The 27,515-nt window shown below is 42.2% G+C and overlaps 1 long non-coding RNA gene across 1 annotated transcript; it reads right to left on the bottom strand.

Annotated features, from left to right (window-relative positions):
• On the bottom strand, positions 1-27,515 carry LOC118566121. Its single transcript, XR_004932816.1, has 3 exons — positions 27,426-27,515; positions 286-375; positions 1-72 (listed from the first exon to the last, which is right to left on the bottom strand). It is a non-coding gene; the product is annotated as an uncharacterized LOC118566121 (long non-coding RNA).

Here is a 27,515-nt window from a genome sequence, read left to right as displayed (position 1 = left end):
CAGTTGAAACAAGTATGTAATTATTCAGTGATTCACTCACTTGACTTTATTCTTCTTCTGTTGATTTATTTCCTGAAAAGAAGCAGATTTACGTTCAGTTTTATGCTGTGAAAACTTCATTCCTGTCTGTTTTCTAATGATCATCATTTACAAGATTAATGATCTGTGTTAATGTGTGTATGTTAACAGTCTCTTAACATGATAATACCTTGTTTTGTATATAATCTTAAACTTAAAAAAACGACACCAGTAAGATGAATTTACAATGAACAAAATATGTTTTACCTTTTGTTTTCTTCCATCTGCTGATCACCAGAACAGTTATTATCATCACTGCCAAACAAACGGGACGAATGATGAACGACCAACACCAACCTGAGAGAAAAATAATTATTAGATCCACACAATCATTGATGAACAAAAAGGCTAAACCAAACCTGCAATGAATAATTTAATAGTAAGGCTCTGAGCTTCAAGACATAACAGCCTCACCATGAAATTCTGATAAGTTGTAGATATTTGTAGATGGATTTATTCCCATAGAGGTCCATTTGTTTGATGGTTCTGCTGTTGCTGTTGTTGTAGTTGATGTTGGTTCTGGTGTTGTTGTAGTTGTCGGTTGTGGTGTTGTGGCTGTTGTAGTTGTCTTTGTTGTTGACCTTCTTGTTGATGTAGTTGTAGGTGGTTGTGTGGTTGTGGCGGTCTTTATTGTGGCTGATTTAGCTGTTGATGTTTAATTTTCAAAATATTAAATAATGGTAATTAACTGTTAAGTATTAGATAAGGAAACATACTGCTGTTATAGTGAGAGTTCATGAAAATGTTCTCACCTGTTCTTTCACCAGAGGAACAAAGCCTGAAGTCAAACAGCTGCACTTTGTTAGTGTAACTATGTGTCACTTTACACTTTAGGAGTGGAGGCAGGTTTGACTCTGAGTTAAGGACAGATGCTGGAAACGTCAATGTAGCAGAGCAGGACTGTCCTGATTTCTCCTGGTCTGAAAACTTTTCCTCTGTTCCCTCCTTCAGCCACTCCACTGTGTGACTACAGTAGTCATATTCAATCAGAGAGCAGATTAAGAGGATTTTATCTTTCTGGTTTTGTTGAACCACTGATGAAGATGGAGATATGAGACAAAAGCAGGAAAAGAAAGTTAGTTATATTGTTTTTATCTTTCTGATCATGTCTCAGTTTATTGTTAGATGGTTGGTTCTGACCAGTGTGATGATATAAATACTCACTGTTAACAACAGACAGATAAATGTCAGAGTCTGGTCCATGTTGTTGTCCATTTATAACCTGCCTGCAGGTGTAATGACCAGCATCCTCCACTGAGACCTTCTTTATAACCAGAGAACAGTCTGCTGTAACACTCAGTCTGTCTGATTTAGCTGCTGCATCTTTGTGAATCTGTCCAGTTTCAAACAGTTTTAAAACTGCTACTCGGCTGTTATAACTGAACAACCAGGTGATGCTTTCATAGTAATTCCTAGTATAATTCACATTTCCACAAGACAAAGAGACTTCATCACCAACTCTGACCGTCAAGGTCAGACTTTGTCCAGCTGCTGCTGCTGAGAGAAAGAGGACAGAAAAAATAAAAATATAAATAAAATAATGACTCTTCTGTTCCGTTAGTGTAGAGCTTCCAAATAGTGGGATGTAGTTCGTGTGTGTGTGTGTGTGTGTGTGTGGGGGGGGGGGGGGGCACAAAGGTATTGTGGAGGGCCCACAACTTGCTTTTTTTCTGGCCAGATAAAACAGGCCTTCTAAATCATTCCAAATGTAAGAAAAGCCCCCCCCCCCCTGCTGTTTGTACCTGCAGCCAGTAGTATGAGGAATACATTTAACTCCTAAAAAGTACAAAACTTGATGTAATAGAAGTTTATTATTATCAAGGCTTCATATTTTTTGCCATATCAGGTTCATAGCTAGTTAAAAGTTGACTTCAGGTACCAGTCGGGCTAAAAGCGGTTTATATTGTTAATATTATATTGTTAAAAGGTGTGGCAATGTTGAAAAAGTCTAGCTGTCAGAAACCATTGGTTTGTAAAACGTTTCAAAAGAGATAAACTTTTTTTTTACCAATTAATTTGGAATGGGGGGTTTTTACCTCTAATAGAAAACTTTTGAGAAGCACTGCCTTAGTGTGAGGATCATTTTAGACATTCATCTGCTGCTAAGTCTATAGAAACATTTTTGTCTCAGGAAAGATAATATTTTTAGTTCTTACCTGTTAGCTGAAACATCAGTATCAGAAATAAAGATGTTTGTCTCTTTCTAGCAGTGATCATTGTTTCTCTCCGTCTCTCTGGCTGACAAGTTCACAAATGATTCAGAGTCTAAAGAGGAAACAGATGAATATATGAGGGGCTGTGTGGTTTGAGAGGTGTTACCTCCTCATCATGACTTCACTCTGTATCACATCCACCATTTATTGTTTGGCATTTCTAAATAAAACAAGCATAAAAACTTAACATCATCCAATTGCAATTCTCCATGCAAAATTTTTTTTTTTTGTTTCAAGTTTTGTACTTTTGCATGCATATTAATTCCACAACTCTACAGCTTTTATATCTGTGGTCAGTGAGCTGTTAGTTTCATCCAGCAGTCAGAGCTGTAGGTAGAAGCTGTTGCTCTGGTGGTTTTCTTCTTCCTTCATTTTAAAACCACGTCTTTGTGCAGAGAAGGTCAAACTCTTAAATAAAACATCACATTTGTGACTTTGTTTCTTGAAATGTTGTTGTCCTATCAGCATTTAATTAATTAAATATATTTCAACCTTACTTTTCTTTAAATGCTAATATACCAGCAGACAGTTTACTTTCAGTTTGATCCACTTCTCAGAAATAACCAGCAGTGAACGTTACCACAGCATGGCACCACTAACACTGGGGTAATTGTTAGAAAAGGTTTTGGTTTTTCTCATTTGTCCTTTCTTCACTGATGCAGTTTTTTTTATCATGAGATTAAATAGATTAAAAGGAAATTTTTAAATTATTTAAAAAATTTAAAATTTTTAAATAATTGTTTTATGAACCTCCTTAGCATAAACCAGGAAACAAAAAAATAAACATTTATTGTAAAGAGTGTAAAACTAAGTGGTAAAAAGATGTCTTCTAGATTTACTGTATAATATGCAAATCAACAAAAAAGATTCAATTAGCTAGAAACTATAAGAGTTATATGCTCATGCTTGTTTCCTCAACATGATCTAAAGTACTGAAAGCTAGTGATTAGCAATCCCATGTTCTTGAACATTGATATGTCTTTTATACATTTTTTGTACATCTTTATGTTTAAATAGGCACAAAGTGAAACAATCAGGAATCCTTCACCAGCTTCCAGTTCTGGAGAGAGCAGAAGCTTCAAAGCCACACCTGTTTTTGTCCCTTTGACATCTTCCAAGCTTAATGGCAATAAATAATACCAGTAATACTAATATTACTTTGCATACATTTTTTAAATTGTAAATAATTGGAGTCTAAAGTCAGCCCTATAGACTCAGATTGTCAAGATTTAGATCAGGGGTCACCAACATGGGGCTCGCAGTTAAACTTGTGGATCATTGATCTGGCAGGTCAGTAGAAGAGGCGATTGTTAATCAGTGTTGGCTGTTCTAGTGTTAATAAAACAACAACTGGGTCACTGAAAGGGGAACAATGAGCTGATCCCCAAAAAGGGAAATGGTTTTGCAGGAGGAGGTCACGGACATTTTTTCCTCCTTGTGGTTTTTTTGACAACTTTTCAGTAGTTTTGCATTTGACCAGGGTCAGAGTCACCGCTGGTAGCATGTGGCAAAACCTGGACCCTACAGAGGTTAGTAGGCTGGCCAACTCCACCAGGATGGCTCACCAATATGTGCCATTACCAGTTGGTTAATTGTGTCTCCCAGCAGTCTCGACAGCATGCAGGCGATTCCTGGAGACAGGAAATTACTCTAGGAGAGCTGGTCAGGGTAAAAAAATCTTAGGCTCATCATTAGGGCCCCTGTCCCAATACTCAAACTCCACCCCTTGACTACGTCCCTCTATGAAGTGTGCATCTAGTGGAAGTGCACATAAGGGTTTGATTGCACAGGTTACAAGTTTGCAAAATTGGAGAATGGGGTAATGAGCTATTTTTAGAAACGTAACGTCACGATGACGTCACATCACGTGGTACGCAGTGGGGCAAACTCCGGAAACCCGCCACTGTTTTGCTTTAAAACAGACGTGCGTTAGCCTAGGTTTTACTCGTTAAACGACTGCTTTTTCCAAATCTAAGACCATGGTTTTTAAACATTGTTGCTATGGAACGTGCAACAGCGAATCGAGTTACGCTGATCGGCCGCATATGAAGGATGTTTTCCTCAAGACTGCCAAGGAGAAATGTGTGCCCTTGGTACACCGGTGCGGTCGGCCTATATATGTAGCAAGCATTTTGTTGGAGGAAAGGGCCCAACCGAAGAACATCCTGACCCAATTCCAGCGACATCAAGTCAAGGTAAGAGTATTTTGGTGGCCGACATGTTAATAAAGAAGCGCCTGCTACCATGATCGCATATAGGCTATCATGGTAGCAGGCGCTAACATGATAGCCTGCTACCAGGATAGCCTACTCAAAAACATTTCAAATGAGACAAACATTAAACATATACCCATTCCTGGACGGTGATTGCAAACAACAAAAAAAAAAAAACGGCCGACGCTGCCATGATCGCCGCGCAGGAAAAAAAAACAAAGCTTACCGTTCATCAACTCGGCCAGTTTTCCAGTCTTTTTAAGCCCTCAAACCTCAAGCCATCGTTTGAGCTGAAGGTTGGTGTGTTCTTCGACAGTGCGACCAGTAAACCGTGTGCCTGGGACATTGTCTTGGGAAAGTTTAACGGCTGCAAAGTCGGTCATATCGCTGGTTCTGTTGTGGGTGTATTAGCTGGGTTATCCGTGCGTTCTCTCCTGTGTGCCCTACCTAAGCGGTAAAAGGGGCGTTGCTCTTGAGACGGTGACGTCACGTGCGCGGTACCCCATTGGGACACTATAGGTTATTTTTATCTATTTATTACACTGAAGGCCACGCGAGCAGGCTGCTTGTGTCAGTGGCTTTGTGTTTCGTTATTTTTACTATAATTTCCTATATTTTATCTATTCTATTAATCTAGTTGGGTGTGTATGCTCCCACTCTTCTCTTCACTTTTTTCAGTTATGGATGCAACTGCTTTATGGACCATTTTCTAATTCTTCTCTACATGGATTTGCTATCGGCCAGCGTGAGACCATTGTTTACTCCAGGGACCAGCTACTAGCTCCGCCAAACAATCTATCCAGAATACCGGGAACTTGACCAGAGATACCCAAGGAGATTCAAAGGAAGAACCGGGGCAGATGGTCAGGGAGAAGCTGACATGCATGGAGGAGGAGATATAGACCTGCGCTTCTGTCTATCGTTATGGGAAATGTTTGATCCCTGGAAAACAAAGCGGAAAAATTGAATGGTCTAATGCAGGCGTCACCAACATGGAGCCCGCGGGCACCAAGTAGCCCGCAAGGACCACATGTGCTGCCCACGAGCCTGTTCTAAAAAAGTGAACAATTAAGCAGTTAAAAGGTCTGGAGTTGATTCCAGGTGTGGCGTTTGGAATCTGTTGCTGTGAAAACATTACCTGACTCCGCCAGATAGATTTGCTCCGCATATCCATCTGGAAACCTTCCGTTGAAGTAATTTTGGGAAGGGGCGAAAATACTGGTTAGCTGATTGGCCTATGTTGGTGATAGACGGGCCAAATGAACCAATCAGATTCGTCGTCGCTCGTAACAGAGCAACGACGAAACCACAAGCCAAGCTACTCTTGCTGCTGCAGGTAAAGGCTCGTTAGCTCAGCAAAGAAATACTCTATAATTCCGATAAAACTTGCTCGATAGCCACGCTAACGCTAGTTTCATCGGCTGAAGCCGCCATGTTCTTTAGACTGAACTGTCGCGCTTCCCGTTGCGTCACACCTCAACCCGCCTCAAAGCCAACGCTGATTGGACGTTCGTTTGGTGAACGGCTCCAAATTTTCTTTAACGGAGAGTAGCCAGACTGATCTGCGAGTGAAACCTTGAAAGTTCGCGAGATCAGGATAGTCTCACGAGGCTAGTGAAAACACAACATGCTGTTAAAGGAGTTCTCCATGGAGGGGAAACATTTTACTCAGGGTTATGTGTATTTGTCCAATTATTTTTGAGCCCCCTAAAGGAGGAGCGTTTGAATAAAAATAGCTATAATCGCTACATGTTTATATTTTTGTTCAACGCCTTGTATTACACCTTAAAGTCTGCACTTCAATTACATTGTAGTTGTTTCATTTCAAATCCAATGTGGTGGCATGCAGAGCCCAGATCATGAAGACTGTGTCACTGCCCAAATATTTCATGGCCAAACTGTAGTATTAATGAAATTCTTTTTGATAAACTGAGTTTAACAATGATCATATGCAATACATGGATGTAAATTTCCTCACCTGTAAAGGTTAGCATCCATAAGGAAAACACTGTAATCCATGTGAATTCAGCCATCGAGCGTCTCTTGTTCTCAGTCTCAGTCCAACTGTGTGACTGACTCTGGTAGAGAGATGGAGCGTCTACTTCCTCTGACTCTCATGATGTCACTTCCTTAAACTGACTGATGGTTAGGCTTTAGCTTTATGTAGATAAGACATGGTGGAAATGCTGTCAGAGGTCACATCAGCATAATGTAGAGACTTTAAACATGAACTGATTATTCAGAACGATCCAGAGGTTGAAGGATTACAGAAATATAACTTTTAAAATGAATCTTTCCTGGTAAAACAGCTAAACATGTGACCAGTAAATGTTCAGAGTTAACAGCAACAGACTGATCATTAAGGTTTCTCACAGTCAAAAAGAGGAAGATGACGAACGTGTAAAGAGCATATTTTAAATATAAATGTGTGAATGTCCAGTTCTTCTCACCTGCTTGATGCAGTTAAGACGTGAACTGATCTCAGTTCCTCTTGGAACCATGAAAGGTTTATTTCTGAGAACTAAAGGGGCTTTCTGTGAAAATATTGTGACAGAAGTTTTAATACACATGATATAGAGTTTGATGGTAGCTAACAACACCATCACCAAGGAAATCCCAATTTAGACTCCACTAGTACATTATTATAAAGACAGAGAGAGACATTATTTCAAACTTGAATCAACAGTTTATTATTAAAAAAAAATTGGTATAGGCAAAGTGTCAGGATGCAGCTTATTGGCTGCATGCTGAACCTCTCTCCCTCTCTCTCGTTCCTGCGCAGCCTGATCGGTTTCACCTGGCAGGCTGCAATTAACCCACAACTGCTTCCACCTGTTTCCACCGCTTTATAATACTCACCTCTTTCTGCTCCCGTCGCCGGTCCATAGCGTTCACTCCCGCTCAGTCCCTGCCAGTATTCTTGTCAGCTCCGTTTGTTACCGTCAGCCTGAAGACTCTTTTCACCAGGTCTTGTTACAGTCAGCCCAAAGACTTTCCGACAGTTTGTTTTCTTCAGTATTCGGCTCTGACGTTCTGCTCGCCACTGCTCGGCTCTGAGGTTCTGCTCGCCTCTGCTCGGCTCAGACGTTCTGCTCTCCACTGCTCGGCGCTGACGTTCTGCTCGCCACTGCTCGACTCTGATGCTCTGCTCGCCACTGCTCGGCTCTGACGTTCTGCTCGCCACTGCTCGGCTCTGATGCTCTGCTCGCCACTGCTCGGCTCTGATGCTCTGCGCTCCACTGCTCGGCTCTGACGTTCTGCTCTCCACGGCTCGGCTCTGACGTTCGGCTCGCCACTGCTCGGCTCTGATGTTCTGCTCTCCACGGCTCGGCTCTGACGTTCGGCTCGCCACTGCTCGGCTCTGATGTTCTGCTCTCCACGGCTCGGCTCTGACGTTCGGCTCGCCACTGCTCGGCTCTGATGTTCTGCTCTCCTGTGCTCGGCTCCAGAGTTCCTCCCGGTCAGTCTCTCCACACTCCTCCTGCCGGCCAGCTTCTACACCCTTCACCTCCGTCCGTTGAAAGACTCTGGTCTCATCCTCCATCTTCCACACTATTCAATAAAACTCCCTCATAAGAACTGACTCTGTGTGTGCGTGCTGTGTCCGGGTTCATCCCAGAAAAATATATCATAACATTATGGACCGGCCAAGGGATGAACCCGAGCACGCACAGAGCCTGGTGTAGAAGCTGGTAGGATCTGCCTCGCCTCCGGTTCGTCTCGCCTGGGTCGCAAAGTTGCGACGCCACGCTTCTGGATTCATCTTGCCTGGGTCGCTGAGTTGCGACGCCACGTTTCCGTCTCGTCTCGCCTGGGTCGCAGAGTTGCGACGCCCCGCCTCTGACTCTGTTTTCCTGGTCCGCCTTCCCCGCTGCTCAGCATTAAGGACGGCGCTCCTCGCCGTCGCTGCCCAGCGCTAACTTTTGCTGCTGCCCAGCGCCTTCTGGTTTTTGTTTGGAGTTATTTTTTGGTGTTGTGTTCTAGATCTGCTTTAGTTTCTAGTCTTTTTGTATATTTTTTATTGTTTTAGAAGAATTATTTCCGCCTTCTGTTCTTTGTTTTGGCTCAACCTTAGTTTTTGCTTTACTTAGGATTTTTTTTTAGATTTATGTTGCTTTTGAGTATTGTGTTTTATTTTGTTTTTGTCCGGGTTTTTGTGTCCCAGGTTTATTCTAGTCATTCGGGTTTTTCTTTAGTAGTCTAGTTTTTGGTTTTCTTAGTCAGCTAGTTCGGGTTTTTGTTCTCCGTCTTCTTGTTTTAGCCATAGCCCTGATTTAGTGTTCTAGGTTCGCCTTAGTCTTCTGAGTTTTGTTTTTGAGTTCCAGTTTTTTTTACTTTAGACTTCTTGTTTGCTTTCTGTACAGATTTCTAGCTCTAGTTATCTAGTTTTTCATTAGTTTAGTCGTACTTGCCCTCATCTCCCTGTTCTGTTTCGTTTCATAGTTTTGCTTTAGCGTTTGGTTCCTTTCCTAGTTGTCAGTCTTGTTTGTAGATCCGGTTTTAGCCCTGTAGCTTCGTCAGCCCTGTAGTCCCTGTCTAGCCCCCGTAGTTTCTGTCCTAGCCCTGTAGTTTTAGTCTTGTTCTGTATTTGTTTTTTCTTTATTTAGTTTTGTTTGTCTTTATTTCCCCCCCCCCCCCCCCCCCCTTAGTATTTATGTTTCTGGGTTCCTGCGCTGTATGGGTTCCTGCGTTGGATGGAGTCCAGCGCTTTTAAAGGTCCCTGCGCTCTCTAAGGTCCCTGCGCTTTCTAGGTCCCTACACCCATCTGTTTTCTTTGTTTGTTTTTGCTCTGTTTAGGTTAGTTTAGTTCCCTTCAGTAGTTGTTTGCTCTGTCTTGCCCTAGTGTCTCTGTGTTGTTCCCCTGTTTAGGCGCATGCAGGTCGCCGCCAGAGCCCTCCGGCGCACCTATGTCGCCGGCTGTGCCCTCTGGTGCGCCAGACTGTCGCTGCCCTGCGCATGCAGGTCGTTACCAGAGCCCTCCGGCGCTCCTATGTCGCCGGCTGAGCCCTCTGGTACGCCAGCCTGTCGCTACCCAGTGCACGCAGGTCGCCGCCAGAGCCCTCCGGTGCTTTAGTCGCTGTCTGTGCCCTCTGGCGCGCCTGGCCTGTTGCGGCCTAGCTCACCCTCTTATTCTTATTATTCCCTTGTTTAGGCGCTGCCAGAGCCCTCCGGCGCTCCTATGTCGCCGGCTGAGCCCTCTGGCGCGTTTGGCCTGTTGCTGCTTAGCTTACCCTCTAGATCCTGGTGTTTACGTTCATCTTGAGTCCTCGATGTCTTTAGGCGCCTTTTGTTCTTGGTTTCCCGGCGTGTTTAGACGCCGTTTGTTCTTGGTTCCTCGGCGTGTTAAGACGCCCTCTGTCTCAGTTCCCTGGTGTTTAGATTCCTGGCGTTTTAGAAATTCCTTTATTCCTTGTGCCCCGGCGTTCCCCTTGCGCCCCGGCAATCTCCTTCCTCGCGCCCCGGCGTTCTCCCCACGCCCCGGCGTTCTCTTCCCCAAGCCCCGGCGTTTCCCTCACGCCCCGGCGGGTTTTCCCCTGGCGTTTCTGTACACCAGTCGTGTTCCAGCAGGAGTTGTTGAGCCTTGGTGTTTTCGTACGCCTGTTCTTCCCTCTGGCGTTGTCGTACGCTTATTCTTCCCTCTGGCGTTGTCGTACGCCTGTTCTTCCCTCTGGCGTTGTCGTACGCCTGTTCTTCCCTCTGGCGTTGTCGTACGCCCGTTCCTTCCCTTTGGCGTTAAGTACGCCCGTTCCTTCCCTTTGGCGTTAAGTACGCCCGTTCCTTCCCTTTGGCGTTAAGTACGCCCGTTCCTTCCCTTTGGCGTTAAGTACGCCCGTTCCTTCCCTTTGGCGTTAGGTACGCCCGTTCCTTCCCTTTGGCGTTAAGTACGCCCGTTCCTTCCCTTTGGCGTTACGTACGCCCGTTCCTTCCCTTTGGCGTTAAGTACGCCCGTTCCTTCCCTTTGGCGTTAAGTACGCCCGTTCCTTCCCTTTGGCGTTAAGTACGCCCGTTCCTTCCCTTTGGCGTTAAGTACGCCCGTTCCTTCCCTTTGGCGTTAGGTACGCCCGTTCCTTCCCTTTGGCGTTAAGTACGCCCGTTCCTTCCCTTTGGCGTTACGTACGCCCGTTCTTTCCCCTTGGTGTTAAGTACGCCCGTTCTTTCCCCTTGGCGTTGTGTACGCCCGTTCTTTCCCTTTGGCGTTAAGTACGCCCGTTCTTTCCCCTTGGCGTTGTGTACGCCCGTTCTTTCCCCTTGGCGTGGTGTACGCCCGTTCCGTCCCTTTGGCGTTTTGTACGCCCGTTCTTTCCCTTTGGCGTTAAGTACGTCCGTTCTTTCCCTCTTGGCGTTTTCGTACGCCTATATTTTCCCCTTGGCGCTGTCATGCGTCCGTTTCGCCTCGGCGTTTTCCTCACGCCCTGGCGAACTTCTCCCTTACGCCCCAGCGAACTTCTCCCTTATGCCCCGGCGGTTCCCTCACGCCCCGGCGATCTCGCCCCTTGGGCCCCAGCGCTCCTCTCACGCTCCGGCGTTGTTTCTCCTTGGCGTTTCCACACGCCCGTTCCTTGCCCTTGGCGTTTCCATACATCCGTCCCTTCCCCTTGGCGTTTCCATACGCCCAATCCTTCCCTTTTTGGCGTTGTGTGCGCCCGTTCTTTCCCTTTTGGCGCTGTGTTGCGCCCGTTCCTTCCCTTTGGCGCTGTGTTGCGCTCGCTCTTATCCCCGGCGCTGTCAAGCGCTCGCTTTATCCCCCGGTGCAGTCAAGCATTCGTGCCTTTCCCTGATGTGCCGCGCCCTGGTTGTGCTTTGGCACATCAGTGTTCACTAGCTCCTTGGTTCCCCGTGTTCTCTAGCTCCTTGGTTCCCCCGTGTTCTTTGGCTCCTTGATTCCCCGCTGTTCTCTAGTTCCTTGGTTCCCCAGTGTTCTCTAGTTCTTTGGTTCCCCGTGTTCTCTGGCCCCTTTTGGTTCCTCATGTTTGCTGGCTCTTTGGTCCCTCAGTGTTCAGTTTCGACTCTTGCCCGCCTTCCTGGGCCCCCTCCACCCGCCCGGCGTGGGGATTCTGGGCCGTCCGGTGTCCGGCCTTGGGGGGGGGGTACTGTCAGGATGCAGCTTATTGGCTGCATGCTGAACCTCTCTCCCTCTCTCTCGTTCCTGCGCAGCCTGATCGGTTTCACCTGGCAGGCTGCAATTAACCCACAACTGCTTCCACCTGTTTCCACCGCTTTATAAGACTCACCTCTTTCTGTTCCCGTCGCCGGTCCATAGCGTTCACTCCCGCTCAGTCCCTGCCAGTATTCTTGTCAGCTCCGTTTGTTACCGTCAGCCTGAAGACTCTTTTCACCAGGTCTTGTTACAATCAGCCCAAAGACTTTCCGACAGTTTGTTTTCTTCAGTATTCGGCTCTGACGTTCTGCTCGCCACTGCTCGGCTCTGAGGTTCTGCTCGCCTCTGCTCGGCTCAGACGTTCTGCTCTCCACTGCTCGGCTCTGATGCTCTGCTCGCCACTGCTCGGCTCTGATGCTCTGCTCGCCACTGCTCGGCTCTGATGCTCTGCGCTCCACTGCTCGGCTCTGACGTTCTGCTCGCCACTGCTCGGCTCTGAGGCTCTGCTCGCCACTGCTCGGCTCTGATGCTCTGCGCTCCACGGCTCGGCTCTGACGTTCTGCTCTCCACGGCTCGGCTCTGACGTTCGGCTCGCCACTGCTCGGCTCTGATGTTCTGCTCTCCACGGCTCGGCTCTGACGTTCGGCTCGCCACTGCTCGGCTCTGATGTTCTGCTCTCCTGTGCTCGGCTCCAGAGTTCCTCCCGGTCAGTCTCTCCACACTCCTCCTGCCGGCCAGCTTCTACACCCTTCACCTCCGTCCGTTGAAAGACTCTGGTCTCATCCTCCATCTTCCACACTATTCAATAAAACTCCCTCATAAGAACTGACTCTGTGTGTGCGTGCTGTGTCCGGGTTCATCCCAGAAAAATATATCATAACACAAAGATTATAATAAAAAAAGAGATGAACAATAAACTGATACCTATAATGAGGCTTACCGGTAGGTGCCAGTGAACCTGTCCTCGATGAGAGGCTGTCGAAACAGAAGAGGAGAGGCCACTATCCAGGGCAACAGCACCACAATATGAATTAAAACTTTATCAGAATCTGAATAAAACATAGAACCAATGCAAAAATGTAAAATAATAAATCCCTGAGTTCCGTCCAGCACAAGCAACAGTTAAAGCCGGAGGAGAAAGTGCTGGATGATGCGCCTCCTCTTCTTCCACTTCTTGGGGGACGTAGGTGTGGATAGCTTTGTTTTCCTATTCTGTTAACACTGAGGACATGACAAATATAGTATTCTCTGAAATATATTTACAATAAAAACAGATAAGACCAAAGCTGAAAAACTTCATCTGGAGTGTTTCATTTCTCCCTTCATTTAAAACAGGGAGACAGTGTTGCAGTTATTTAGAGCAGGAGAATTATTTATGTATAGAAATAGTACAGAAAGAACATTAACGTTCAGAAAAAACTAAGCAGAGAATCATCATGTGTATAGTCAACAAGTCCATCTGAATTAAAAGTTAAAATAAAAATGTTGTCTTTGTCTCTAACAAGATGATGCTCCATTAGCTTTTGCAGCTTCCTTCCTCAGGTCTGGCATATTTGCAAAAAATTAAAAGACGGTCAATCCAAAAGAGAAAAAAAAAATCATTTTTTTTCCGTTGTTTTAATCCTCCCAGATTAAAACAACGTACACAGTCGGCCTGTCATCCTAGACGGTGGCTAATTTATCTTGTTGACTGACTGAATAATAAGGTCAGCGTGGGGGAGCTGAACAGGAAGCTTTTCTTGTTTTTTTAATCTAGGTGAGTGAGTGGATGGGTCTGGGTCTGAGGCTCGGTGCCCTCTGGTCCACTCATGCTGACTTGGGCTCTTCCCCTCCTGACCTCTTGCTACTCCATCCACCTACGCCCAGTTGGGCTCAAATTATGCTGCGCTGGAGGGCGGGCTTTGGCATGCAGTGCCCTAATTTGCTAACTTCTTTACTGAGAAAATCCTAAAAATTAGAGGATCAGTTTGTACCTCCATATCAACTCCAGAACCAAAGCAGTATCCAACTGGAATTTATCCTGACCAAATGTCCGAATTCAGCCAAATAAACCACAACAGCTTAGAGCAGATCATTCAGCAGCTAAGTTCCTCCTCCTGCTTCCTTGAAGTTCTACCCACAGTTTTCTTTAAGAAAGTTTTACCTGTCAAAGCGTCTGATTTGACTGAGATAATAAACACGTCCCTTCTGTCAGGTGTTTTCCTCCAGTCCCTAAAAACAGCAATTATCAAACCACCTCTGAAAAAGAACAATTTAGACAAACTTCTACTCCAGAACTACAGGCCCATCTCAAACCTCCCCTTTATCAGTAAGATTATTGAAAAAGCTGTGTTTCAACAATTGAACACCTTCTTAACAACGACCAGCCGCTTTGACGTATTCCAGTCTGGCTTCCGTGCTCACCACAGTACAGAGACCGCCCTTATCAAGGTGTTTAATGACATCCATATAAATACAGACTGTGGAAGAACCACCGTGCTGGTTCTATTGGACCTCAGTGCAGCATTCGATACTGTCGATCACTCCATTCTGTTAGAACGCCTGGAGAACTGGGTCGGCCTCTATGGTACAACTGGTTTAAATCCTACTTAAAGGACAGGAAATATTTTGTGTCAGTAGGTAACTTTACATCAAAGATGACAAAAATCACATGTGGGGTTCCCCAAGGGTCCATCCTGGGTCCCCTCCTTTTCAATATCTACATGCTCCCTCTAGCTCAGATAATAAAAAACAACAACATCAGCTATCATAACTATGCAGACGACACACAGCTCTACATCACCATGTCACCAGGTGACTATGAACCAATTCAGGAACTAAGTAAATGCCTAGAAGAAATCAATACGTGGATGTGCCAAAATTTTCTTCAGTTGAATAAAAACAAAACAGAAGTAATAATATTTGGACCAATAGAGGAGAGATCAAAAGTTAGCACACAGCTTCAGTCGCTTCAGCTAGGAACCACTGATCAGGTCCGAAATCTGGGTGTAGTGATGGACTCCCCAAAAGCATCTAAAGACAATTACAAGGTCGGCTTTCTATCACCTGAAGAACATTTCCAGGATTAAAGGACTAAGATGCAGAAGTGAATTTCTACATTGTGAAATCAATAGTTAAATTATTATTATTATCAACCCTCCAGACCACTAAAGTCTTCTGGCTCCAGCCTACTCTGCATACTGTGATTTATTTATTATTGGCCTAATCCTGCTTCGCTACTAAAGGCCCATTTTTACCCCGGTTTAAGATTTGACAATACAATAAGGAATCATTGATCAGAGGTAGAACGGTTCAAATACATATTTAATTCTTAGAAATTAAATATGGAGACAGAGTACATACCATTACAAGATGTTGTTCTCACCGGTGGATAAGTCTGTCTGTCTGAAGTAAGTTTTACCAAGACATTCCTTTTATCAACTTTTAAACTCCTCCTGCATGGCTCAGAGGGAGGATGACTGACCCCCTCTCCTTCTGACCACCCCCTCAGGACAATAAAACTCCATGTTTATCTTACGCTGAAGCAGGAAAAGACAGACCCAACTCTGCTTTCCTCAGTAACCCCAACTAAGATATATTTTTAATTCTCAACAACCCCTCTGTTTTGATCCCTCAAAGATCAAACCAATAACTAGGCTAAACTAAGTCTATGTCTTGAAACCCTTAAACAAAATGTAAATAGTAAGATGTAATATTGTAACCCACTGTCCCCTCTGTTGGCGACTTATGAAAGCAAATGAAGTTCAAATGTTCCCCTTAAATGTAAAATAACCCAAGTATAAGCTAAAAAGCTACTAAACCTATCTAAATCTCTAACCTACTAGAATTAAGAAAAGTAAGCACCTTTATCCGAGAGGTGCAAAGCTAAGATAAATGTGCAACTACCAGAAACTATTATATGATCTAAATATGACTTTAAGAGTCCTAACCTAGATTAACAAAATGTCTTCTTAGAAATAAAGATAACCCATGAAAGCACTACACTCAGATCAAACCACAGAATAAAAAACAGATTTTCATGCAATGCAAAACCAAGAGTCTAACAATACTAATATTGAACACCTTATGAATATGGAACTTATAAGACATATGCAGTGGTTACAAAACTCTCATTTTCTTTTTTCTTTTTTACACAATGCATTCAATTGTTGTCATGATGTCTTGCATCTCGGAGATGTCTTCTTCTCGCCTTTAAAGAAGATGGTGTAAAGAGTCAGTGTTCCAACCGCGGTCTCCACAGAACTGTATGTTAATCTTTATTAAAAAAGAAATAAAAAATAAAAAACGAAAACAAAATAAAATTCCAGCTGCCCCTCCGTGGGTGGCTATCGGCGCCTCGAGCTGCCCCGTTGCCGGATGGCACGGGTGGGTGATAGTTGAAAACCCTTCCAGTCAGCCAGTCTGACCCGAAAGCTGGTCCGGTGTTGTTCCCCTTGGATCCTCTAGTTGGCTGGTACACATGGCTCTGGAATCAGATAGGTCCCTGACCTCTGGCCCACCACATCTGCTTGTCGATAACCTTAGTGGCACTCCGTCGAAGTCGGGGGTCAGTGGACTCCCCCTCCCATTCCTGAACTCTCCTAATTTTATGTCTCCAATACAACCTGAAACTTACACGACAATCGTTTAAATATCAAATGTCGTGTGCTACCTGTAATTCCGGAGGTTGACTTCGGTCCCGAAAAGCTCCTTTCAGTCATATGGAATCATATCCTGTAATGAAATTAACTGAACACTCCCACAAGAAAACACTTCACAGCTTTTTCACCCCATTTCCAATTTCGTCTGTGCACAGAATTATAGTCAATTGTGTTTAGAATTCTCCCCATTAATCTGAACCAACCTTCTTGTTGTTTCCCCTCCAGCCTATGAGAAACCTATTTTAGAAATGTAATAGTTAATGAGACATTTTATTGCAATTCCTCTTTCCTCGTCCTTACGCTGTCCTGTAAGAAAATGCAACGACCACACAAATACGTTAATCTCTGGTGAAGATTCCCCTGTCTGTAAAATAAAAAATTAGTTAATGCAGTTGTGAAATCAAAGTATAGTAACGAGACGCATTTGGGGCCCGTTTGTGCTGGACCAACCTTTTGTCTAAGTTTCCTTGAGACAGTGAGTCTGCTGCCTAACCTTTGACCGTTAAATTTAATCTAGCTTGGTTCCTGGCTTGTTTCCTGGAAGTTAACTAAAACAATGAAAAGCCTCATGTAAGCATTTTTAACAGCGTTATCTGCTCACAAGACTGTCATATGGCCTCTGTGCATCCTGGGATGTACACATGCCCACTGAAGTGTGAATCCACCCTTTGTTCTACATACATCCTCAACTGTTCAGGTCACTGGGTTAAGGTTAACATCTATATTACTTTAAACTACATTATTATATGTAAGTGATTATATTTCCATAACACTGTTATCCTGTAAGAATGTCAGAATGTTCTCTGAATTAAAGATTAAAGATTACCATCCATCACACCACTTCACGTAAAACCTTTCAGCACGTCACCACACTTTGCTTCTGTACCCTTTACTCAGATGTCTATGCTGTAAAAAAGTTCCTATTTTTAATCTGAGAGGAAAAGCAAACCCTCATTTTGTTTTATCCAGTTGTTACAAATCCTGATCCAGTTTACTGCAACAGATATACGTGGCTTTGAATCCTTAACTAACCTACCTGACACACCAATGATTTTAAAGTAAACTAAATATGCATATAAGTTACCCTCTGTTTATCTCTGTTTTATCCATTTTTTGTAGTTTATGTAGTTTTTCTGTTTAATTTAACATTCACTTTATTGTCCTGCTTAAACTGTTTAAGCCTTTATCCAAGAACCCCCTCATAGAATCTGTCTCTAGCAGATACGTGGTGTCTGACACTCCGTCCATTAAATGTAATGTATGGTTCCGGTCTGTTTTGGGAGTCACTTAACAAACATTCCAGAGAGCCATGGGTAAGGTCTTTTGTGGGGGTTTTCTTTTTGTTTAAACAACCGTTATCTGATTTACAACGCAGTTACATACCTCCGTGGGGTCCTGCACAAGAATCCTTCCCTTAAATTACTTGTGCCAAGGGTTGATATAAAGTTTAAGATTTGTATGGCTTTACAATATAGTGTTATCATATAAATGTTTATGTCATATCCCTCTGCTTGGAACAAAATTAATTTTGTTACAAAACATTAACAAAGAATAGTATTAGTCACCACAGGGAATTAATTAACTGCAAATAATTATCTGAATTGAAGTATGAAAAACACTGCCCTATATCCTGGATTCAGATCAAAACATAATGCAATATCATAATCCCACAGATCTACAAGAAGTCCTCCAAAAGTTGTGTAAGATCAGTGTACCCATTGAAATAATGATTATTCTAATGTGCTCACAGCAAGTTGATGGTATGAAAATGCTGAACGTTCCAAGGTACTTACATACTGATAAAATATTGGGTTTTACCTGAATAAAACACCTGGTAACGGCAAAATCTGGTGGAAATCTGATAAGTTTTAGCATGCAACAGTTATATTGTACAATAGAAAAATCTCAATACTTATGAGTTATCAAGAAATAGCCTAACAGATCCGTTTAACCTAAAAAGTGTATCTCTGCAATGAATAGGAAACAAGACGTCTCACCCAAATCACCCCTTTGCCTGCTAGTGAGAGGCCCCCTGCGTCATAGAAGCTGATAAGAACTTCCAGTCTGTAAATTTATGACATGCAGCTGTGAGCTTGCAGCATCACAGAACCCTAAATGTGAAAAATATCCCCACCCCAGTGGATTTTCTGCTAATAATTGTGATGGTAAAATACACCTTCTGCTGTCAATTATGAGCAATACGGTCCTGGACATAATAGAATTAAAACTCATGTTTAAAAGGAACATATCAGTTATATAATAAAATTTTTTTAGAGACAGTAGTATATTTTTCAAAACCGCAAACCTGTAGTGTTCGTATCTGCCCAATCGGCTGCCTTAAAAAGTTATTACCTGCACCAATCCATTTGCCTAGAAGCTCAAGAGTTGGAGACACAGAAAAAATATTAGAAATCACATTCCATTAAATTTGGTCAAAAGTATATTGGTAGAAAAATCAGTCTGAATTACCTTAAAAAAATGTTTGATACCAGGCTGCGGCACCTGAGATGGACCCGGAATGACATGTGACAGATCAAGCAAACACGAGATGGAGGTGAGACTTCATATTCAAAGGCTTCCATGCATGGAACTGTACCTCTCTTCCCCCAGTGTGGCAGTAGGTCGCTGCAACGTCTCTGCAAGCACCTCAGTGACAAAGTCTCAGTCCACAACTCAGTGTTTGATGAAACAGGTGGCTCCAATGTGTGCAAAAATTCATACAGTCACTTCCCTTGACAGCTTGCGATCTGCGCTGTTCATGAGCGCTGGCCTTTCTCCAGGGTGAGGAAACATTGTTCATGGGAGCGTTATCCCTTTTCTGGGGTACTGACCTTCCGGATGGGAGCTCATGCCAGGATTTCATGCCAGGATTTAGTGATGCGAAACAGTCCCCGGCCCAGTGCCCAGAGAGACCACATTTAAAGCAGATGTCTGTAGATGGTCGAAAAGTTCTGACATGTCCGCCCCGTCTACTCGGTCTCCTGGGCCTGTCTCCATGTCTGCACTGACTGTCACAATGAGATCCGCGTCCATACACAGGAACAGCAAATCTGGAATCAAATACAGAACAGAAAAGCGGAGGAGGTGGCCCCCCTCCTTGAATGAAATTAGACTGTGGTGGAACCGTCAGGGTCTGAGCACCACATGATGCACCCGCAGAGACAGTTCTTTGTGTCATCTTCTGCTTTCTCTTGGTCACTTTCCGCTTTGCTTCTAGTAACTGTAATTTAAGTAATTGAAGTTGCAAGTCCTCTAAGTCCTGCTTCGACTTCCTGTCCTCCCTTTGAGCCACATGCAAATAGTCGATCAAACAGGTTTCCCAGCGAGCATACGAACACCCAGGTATATCAGGATTTTGTTTCATAAGCAGGGACACTAAATAAGGAACCCAATCCAAAACTGCCCCTCTAAATAATTCACCCAGATTGGAGCAATTTGTTTTAGGATCCACACCCGTGTGTTTGATTTATGTCTCTGCAGCTTGAGGTATGTAATCTGCAGGACGCTGTCATGGGTCACAGTCAAATTTAGGAAGCTCAATTGATGTGGACAATGGAAAGTGTTGTACAATTGCAACTTCCAAGGAAGAAATTACTGAAGACAATAAAGTTTCATCAGGCATATGAAACGTTTGAGCAACCTTTTCAATATCCGTTATTACAGGCGCAGACACAGAAAGTCTTAAAATGGCTCTAAACTCACCGAGAGCCAGTTGTGAGCCTTTGGTTAAATTTTGTAATTCAGCCAGCCATGTTCGACCACCAGCACTGATACTGGGGAGTTTATTCACCAGAAGTTGCATGTTACCAAGTGAACAACTAGAAAACTCCTGTGTTCTTAAATAACTGTGTGACAAGGGCATCTGCATTTCGTGGGACTATGAAAATGTGATTACATACAATGAATAATGTGGGGACCGTCCTGCGATGATCCCGTAATATTTTCTGAATCTACTAGTTTCTGCCGTTCTGCAATATCAGTATCTATAATAAAACAATGCAAACCAATAACATTAGTCATAAATTCCTCAATTTTAGCTGCTTCATTTGAGGATAACTTCAAAACTGACTCATGACTAAATGCAGTGTTAACAAAATCTGTCAAATTAACCGCAATATCAGTTTGCACACACTATTAAGGTACAGTTTAACCTTAACTTCTAACTCTGTGTAGTTCTGCTTACTTGTGTTTTTTCCGAGGCCTGCAAGCGAGCAAAAGTTTATAGGGTGGCTATTTTCTGCTCCCTATTAATCAGCCAGATTTAAGTCTGATGAATTATATTTATTTATTTATCTATTATAACTAGGGCTATCAAACAATGAAAACCATTTAATCACTATTTAATCGCAAATTATATTTCATGTCTGAAAGTATATATATTCATTAGGCATTTTAAAACGCTATTTTGCAATAGATAATGCTAGTTAAAATTACACTCTAACAGAAGGCATTTTCCCTTTTTTGTGTTTTCCCAATTTATAATGCCTCAAACAGATGTTCAATGTTCAGCCAAATTTTCAACAACTTTTCCAAACTTCTAACCACTTTCTAACTTTTAGGCTACAGTTCAAAATAAAAAGTTTTCTCCAGAACTCACCAAAATGCAGCTGTTCATGCTCTCCAATGCAACTCACCCATACAGCTTGCAGCCAATACCTCAAACGTTTTACTGCATTGAAAGTTCTCCTGCACTTCAACAAACATCATTAATGCATCAACCCTTTTTCCAATGATTTCCAAATTCCCCTTTAGTTTTTATTTTCACCCATATTTTTACTTATCACTTTTACTTAACAAAATTAAACTGCACCCCAGTCACTGCTCTTATCTTCAGGCCCATGCACGCGGAGAAATTCACACCCTCATGAAGACACACACACACACATACACACCCCCACTCTCCGCTGAGTTGCAGGGTCCAACCAATCTCTCCTTCTCTCAAAACCATGGATTCCATATTACCGAGACATTCAAAACATCAGACAAGACATAACAAATATAACATTTAAGACAGACAGCCTGGCGCATCACAGAGAGACCCTCGTCCCTTCCGTAGTCGACAAAACGTTTCCTTATGTTAAAATCTCCTCGTCTGATCGTCGTGTTCTCAAAAAACCCCGTTTTTCGAAAACTAGAAAACAAACTTCTATTGTCTTCCTGGGGCCCCTTTTTAATTTCTTATCTTTCTTTCTCTATTACAAACCTATCCCCTGCTTCTTTATGAGTGTCCCAAGTTCTCAAGAGGTAGCGCAACACCTCAGCCATAAAATTACCAGTTTGTCAGTCTGGTTGTCGTTTGGCCAATCCCCGAACATATCCCTTTTTTTTGTCTATGTTTTTATCTTTTTTATTTCGTTTTATTTTATTTTTCGCCTCACCATTTCAAGGCTTCTTGGCATTTAGGTTAATATCCAATTCTAAGTTTTTCTGACGTAAACAAACACATAAATCCCATTCAGTCATTTCTCGGTTTCAACATAAATTCCATTCAAACCTAGTTATACCGTTCAGCCTCTGATATTTTGAGAAGAAAGCTTCTCATTTACAGCAACACTTGATTTAGCCTACATCTAATCTTTAGCCAATAGGAGAATCAAAATCTCCTTACTTTTTTTCGGGTCGACCTGTTTTGCTGTAAGTGATTACTTCTTCGTGCCCAAATTCAAAATGTTCCTCCGCTTTAATGTCAAATCCGGGTCACGGCTGACCAAATTGTGATTTATTTATTATTGGCCTAATCCTGCTTCGCTACTAAAGGCCCATTTTTACCCCGGTTTAAGATTTGACAATAAAATAAGGAATCATTGATCAGAGGTAGAACGGTTCAAATACATATTTAATTCTTAGAAATTAAATATGGAGACAGAGTACATACCATTACAAGATGTTGTTCTCACCGGTGGATAAGTCTGTCTGTCTGAAGTAAGTTTTACCAAGACATTCCTTTTATCAACTTTTAAACTCCTCCTGCATGGCTCAGAGGGAGGATGACTGACCCCCTCTCCTGCTGACCACCCCCTCAGGACAATAAAACTCCATGTTTATCTTACGCTGGAGCAGGAAAAGTCAGACCCAACTCTGCTTTCCTCAGTAACCCCAACTAAGATATATTTTTAATTCTCAACAATACCTAAAACCAGAACTAAACACGGAGAAGCAGCATTTAGTTCCTATGCTCCACTTATCTGGAACAAACTTCCAGAAAACTGTAAAAGTGCGGAAAGCCTGAGTTCCTTTATTTCAAGATTAAAAACACATTTGTTTAGGATTGCCTTCGATTGCTCTAGTTAAACTGTTTTACTGAAACATCACTAGTTCAACTTTTTTAGTCCAACTGTTTTTAATGTTCTATTTTGTTTCTACATTTTATCCCTACTTGCTTTTATTCTGTTTAATTTTCCTATATTTTAATCATGTAAAGCACTTTGTTTCTGTACTGAATTGTGCTATACAAAAAAATTAGCCATGCCTTAATTATTTGGTACATGTGTGTTCTGAACCATTAGAGCTGTACTGGATATTTAAGGTCCAGATACCTTTACTATCACATTCCTAATAATTACATGTATAATTTAATACAGAGGTAGGGATAAATATTAAAACAGGCTTTTGTGGGCACTCTGGTAGAACAGACCCATATATGGAGGCCTTAGTCCTCGATGTGGCCATCCCAGGTTCACCCTTTGCAGCATGTCGTCCCCCTCTCTCTCATCCCCTCTTCCTGTCAGCTTCCCTTCATTAAAGGCCACTAGTGACAAAAAGGAGAATAAACAGGCTTTTGTAAATGATTCTGGGTTTTTTAGTGATGCTTCTCTTCCTGAGCTTATTAAAATCGCCTCTTGTACTTTAAGGAGATATTTCTAAAGTTATTAATCTCTGACATCCATTAGAAGAGCAGAACAATCAGACTCCATCAGTGGTACACACCACAGCATGGTACCACTAAGACTGGGCTAGGTGTTAGAAAAAAGGGTTGGTTTTCCTCATTCATCCTTTCGTCATGGATGCATCTTTTTGTCAGCAAATTAACAAGATTTAAAGGGAATAATTACAGTTAGTGATAAAAGTTTTAAGCATTGTTTTTATGAACCTTCCTGACCAAAACCAGAAAAGAAAAAGAAAATGAGCATACAAAATAAGATATCATGTAAACCAACAAAAAGAAGCCAGTTCACTTATGTTTTTTGTTATTTTTATTTTTTTACCAAAGCAGCTTTTTCTCAGATTAAGAAGTTTAAAAGGAAAGAATGACAATAGATCTTTCAAGTTTTAAACATTTGATCATTAACCTCCCTAGCTAACCAAAAGAGTGTATAACTAAGTATATGGTAAAATAATGTCTTCTTGAAGAATGAAAATCAGCTAAAGCAGAAACTATAATAGTTATATAATTATGCTTGATGCTTCAACATGATCTAAACTACATAATCTAATCTCCATCAGTTATATCAGAGTAATAACAGACAGGTGTGTTGTCTGCTGCAGGTCAGCCACGTCCTCCAGCAGGGATCCTCTGGTCAGAGACTTTATAGAGAAACCAGAAGCAAACCAACACAGCAGGGTCATGACAGCTGGAGCTTCATAATGTCTCTCACATCTGTTATTTTATCAATCTCTCCTTTGTCCTTTTTTAATCTGACAAGCTTTTTAGTACTGGTTACATTCAATTCAATTCAATTCAATTTTATTTATATAGCGCCAAATCATGAAACATGTCATCTCAAGGCACTTTACAAAGTCAAGTTCAATCATATTATACAGATTGGGTCAGATTATACAGATTGGTCAAAAATGTCCTATATAAGGAAACCAGTTGATTGCATCAAAGTCCCGACAAGCAGCATTCACTCCTGGGGAACCGTAGAGCCACAGGAAGAGTCATCTGCATTGTACATGGCTTTGCTGCAATCCCTCATACTGAGCAAGCATGAAGCGACAGTGGGAAGAAAAAACACCCATTAACGGGAAAAAAAACCTCCGGCAGAACCGGGCTCAGTATGAACGGTCATCTGCCTCGACCGACTGGGGTTACAGAAGACAGAACAGAGACACAACAAGAGAAACAAAAAGCACAGAAGCACACATTGATCTAGTAATCTGTTCTACATTAGATGGTAGTAGCGGGTGAGCCGTCTTCTCTGGATGATGTCACAGTTAACAGAACGCCAGACCAGGTGTACCTACTATGAAGAGAAAAGAGAGAGAACAGAAAGTTAAAGCAGAAATGACAACACAAAATGCATAATTGAAGAACAGTAGAACTCAATATAGTGAGAAAATTAGATCCTGATATACTCCAGTAACCTAAGCCTATAGCAGTAAAACTATAAAGGTAGCTGAGAGTAACATGAGTCACTAGTTATAATTTTTGTCAAAAAGAAAAGTTTTAAGCCTAGTCTTAAAAGTAGACAGGGTGTCTGCCTCACGGACCAAAACTGGGAGTTGGTTCCACAGGAGAGGAGCCTGATAGCTAAAGGATCTGCCTCCCATTCTACTTTTAGAGACTCTAGGAACCACCAGCAGACCTGCGGTCTGAGAGCGAAGTGCTCTGTTACATAAACAATTCTATCTAGTTCATCCTATGTAAAAAAAAATCTAGATAAAATAATGGAAAAAAGGTCTAAAGCTTGTGGGGTAGAGATGTCCTCGTGAGACCATACACAACCTGCAGGTTTTATTTTTCTTATGAACATTAAGAGTCGTTTGACTTTAAAGATGATGAGATGCAGCATGGTCTGTGGTTGGTGAGGTGATGGTTTCTGTTTATATCACAGCTGGTTTAACTGTGGGAATATGAGCAGCTCTGGGTTCTGGTCTGCAGGTCGGTTTCTTTTTTAAGATTTAGACTTCAACATGTCTGACGTTATTAAAATATATTCAGCAGCCATTTTAAAGTGTGAAACCACACCCTAAATAAGTTAGTCCTTAACCATCTTCACCCCCTGGTGAGGTCTTCGTTGGATCCACTGCAGTTTGCCTACCAGCCTGGCATTGGGGTGGATTATGCCATCATCTTTCTACTATACTGAGCTCTGGTCCACCTGGAGAAACCTAAGAGCACCATTAAGATTAGGTTATTTGATTTTCCAGCACTTTCAACATCATCCAGCCACAACTGCTGAAGGACAAGCTGGAATGGTCAGGGGTGGAACACCACCTATCGCAGTGGACACTGGATTACCTCACTGGTCGGATGCAGTATGTGAAGACATTGGGCTTTGTTTCAGATAGGTTGATCTGCAGTACAGGAGCACCACAGGGAACGGTGCTGACACCATTTCTGTTCAAATAATACAGACTACAGACTAATACAGACTTCCCCATCAGCTCACCAGGCTGTAGACGTTCTCTGATGACTCTGCTACAGTCGGTCTCATTACAGATGAGGATGAGTCAGTGTACAGACAGTGGATCCAGAGCTTTATAGACTGGTGCCAGCAGAACCACAGCCGGGGGCGCTCCTGAAGACCTTCTTTAAATCTGTGGTGGCATCAGCCATCTTCTATGGTGTGGTCTATTTGAGCAGCAGCTTAACTGCAGCTGAGAGGAAGCAGCTAGATTAACTCATTAGAAGAATCAGCTCTATCCTGGGACGCCCCCTGGACCCAGTGCAGGTGGGGGGAGACAAAAGGACTGTAAGAAAAATACCATAATTGATGGATAATGCCTCCCACCCCCATACATGGAGCTGTTGCAGAGCTGCAGATCTCTTTCAGGGACAGACTGATGCATCCCAGGATGCTCAAAGTAGAGCGTCTGCAGGTCCTTTACCCCAGCTGCTGCTGGGCTTTATAATCTCTGCTGCTCAAAACATACTCAATAACTGTTTACATCGTGCTAATGGTTGCACAGGTTCTGATCTGATCAAGAATAATTTACATGGTCTCCAAGATGCTAATGTCCATTTGCAAACTATTTAGATTCTCAGGGAGTGTATGTTTGTACAATCATCCATACTGCACAGTTTTCTTACATCATTCTTTAATTGGCTGCTGTCTTTCTTCTATTATAACTTGAGTATTGCATTTGTTCCTGAATATGTCACATTATCTACTTATTATGGCTCGGTATATTTGTCCTTTCTGATAAGTTCTTTCTTCTTTGCTTTTAAGCTTAACTTTAAAAATAGCTTATTACTAATCACACCTGAATTTACCAGCTGTTGGAAAATAAAGATATTTCTATTCTTATTCTAATTTCTGATCTGTAAAGATCATCAATCTTCTTCCTTACTTGCATGCCATGTTCTCTTATCTTTCTCATTTTGAAGAATATTAATGAAAAGATGGCCTGTGGGACACGTTTTCCTAACACCACAATGAAGCAGAAATACATAATTGCCAATTAAAAGTAACTTATTAAACAAAAATATCTTAGGTACAACTTTAAAACGCATCTGCTGGATTTATTTCATAAGAATTGTTCAGGAGTTCACCGTTTGCATCATCTGTAATATTCTTTAAAATAATTATATCCAAATTTATTTATTTATTATTTATTGAGTAATTGTTCTCATATCAAAGTTTAATTTTTCTAGAATTGGTGGAGATTAGACTACTACAGCAATGTTTTAATTTTAAACTTTTTTTTACAAGTCTTTACCAGGGGTGCCAGTAAGAGTGGAGGACATTAAAACTGTGAAATTAATAGATAAAAAGGAATTCCCTTTACTCTTTATAAATATCAACTGAACTCTGACTTTCCAGTTGAAACAACTATATAATTATTCAGGGATTCACTCAGTTGACTTTATTCTTCTTCTGTTGATTTATTTCCTGAAAATAAGCAGATTTAGGTTCAGTTGTATGCTGTGAAAACTACATTCATGTCTGTTTTCTAATGATCATCATTTACAAGAATAATGATCTGTGTTGGTGTATGTTAACAGTCTTAATATATTAATTCCTTCTTTTTTAAAATAAAAAAAAAATCACACCAGCAAGATGAATTTACAATGAACAAAATATGTTTTCACCTTTTGTTTTCTTCCATCTGCTGATCACCAGAACAGTTATTATCATCAATGCCAAACAAAAGGGACGAATGATGAACGACCAAAACCAACCTGATGGAAAAATCATTTTTAGATCCACACAATCACTGATGAGCAAAAAGGCCAAACCAAACCTGCAATAAATAATTTAATATTAAGGCTCTAAGCTTCAAGACATAACAGCCTCACCATGAAATTCTGATAAGTTGTTGATATTTGTAGATGGATTTATTTCCATAGAGGTCCATTTGTTTGATGGTTCTGCTGCTGCTGTTGTTG

The sequence above is a fragment of the Fundulus heteroclitus genome, chromosome 15 (assembly GCF_011125445.2).
Source record: "Fundulus heteroclitus isolate FHET01 chromosome 15, MU-UCD_Fhet_4.1, whole genome shotgun sequence".
In the NCBI taxonomy this organism is placed as follows: Eukaryota; Metazoa; Chordata; class Actinopteri; order Cyprinodontiformes; family Fundulidae; genus Fundulus; species Fundulus heteroclitus.
Note: the sequence above shows the minus strand (reverse complement) of the source record. Positions and strands in the feature narration are given on the sequence as shown.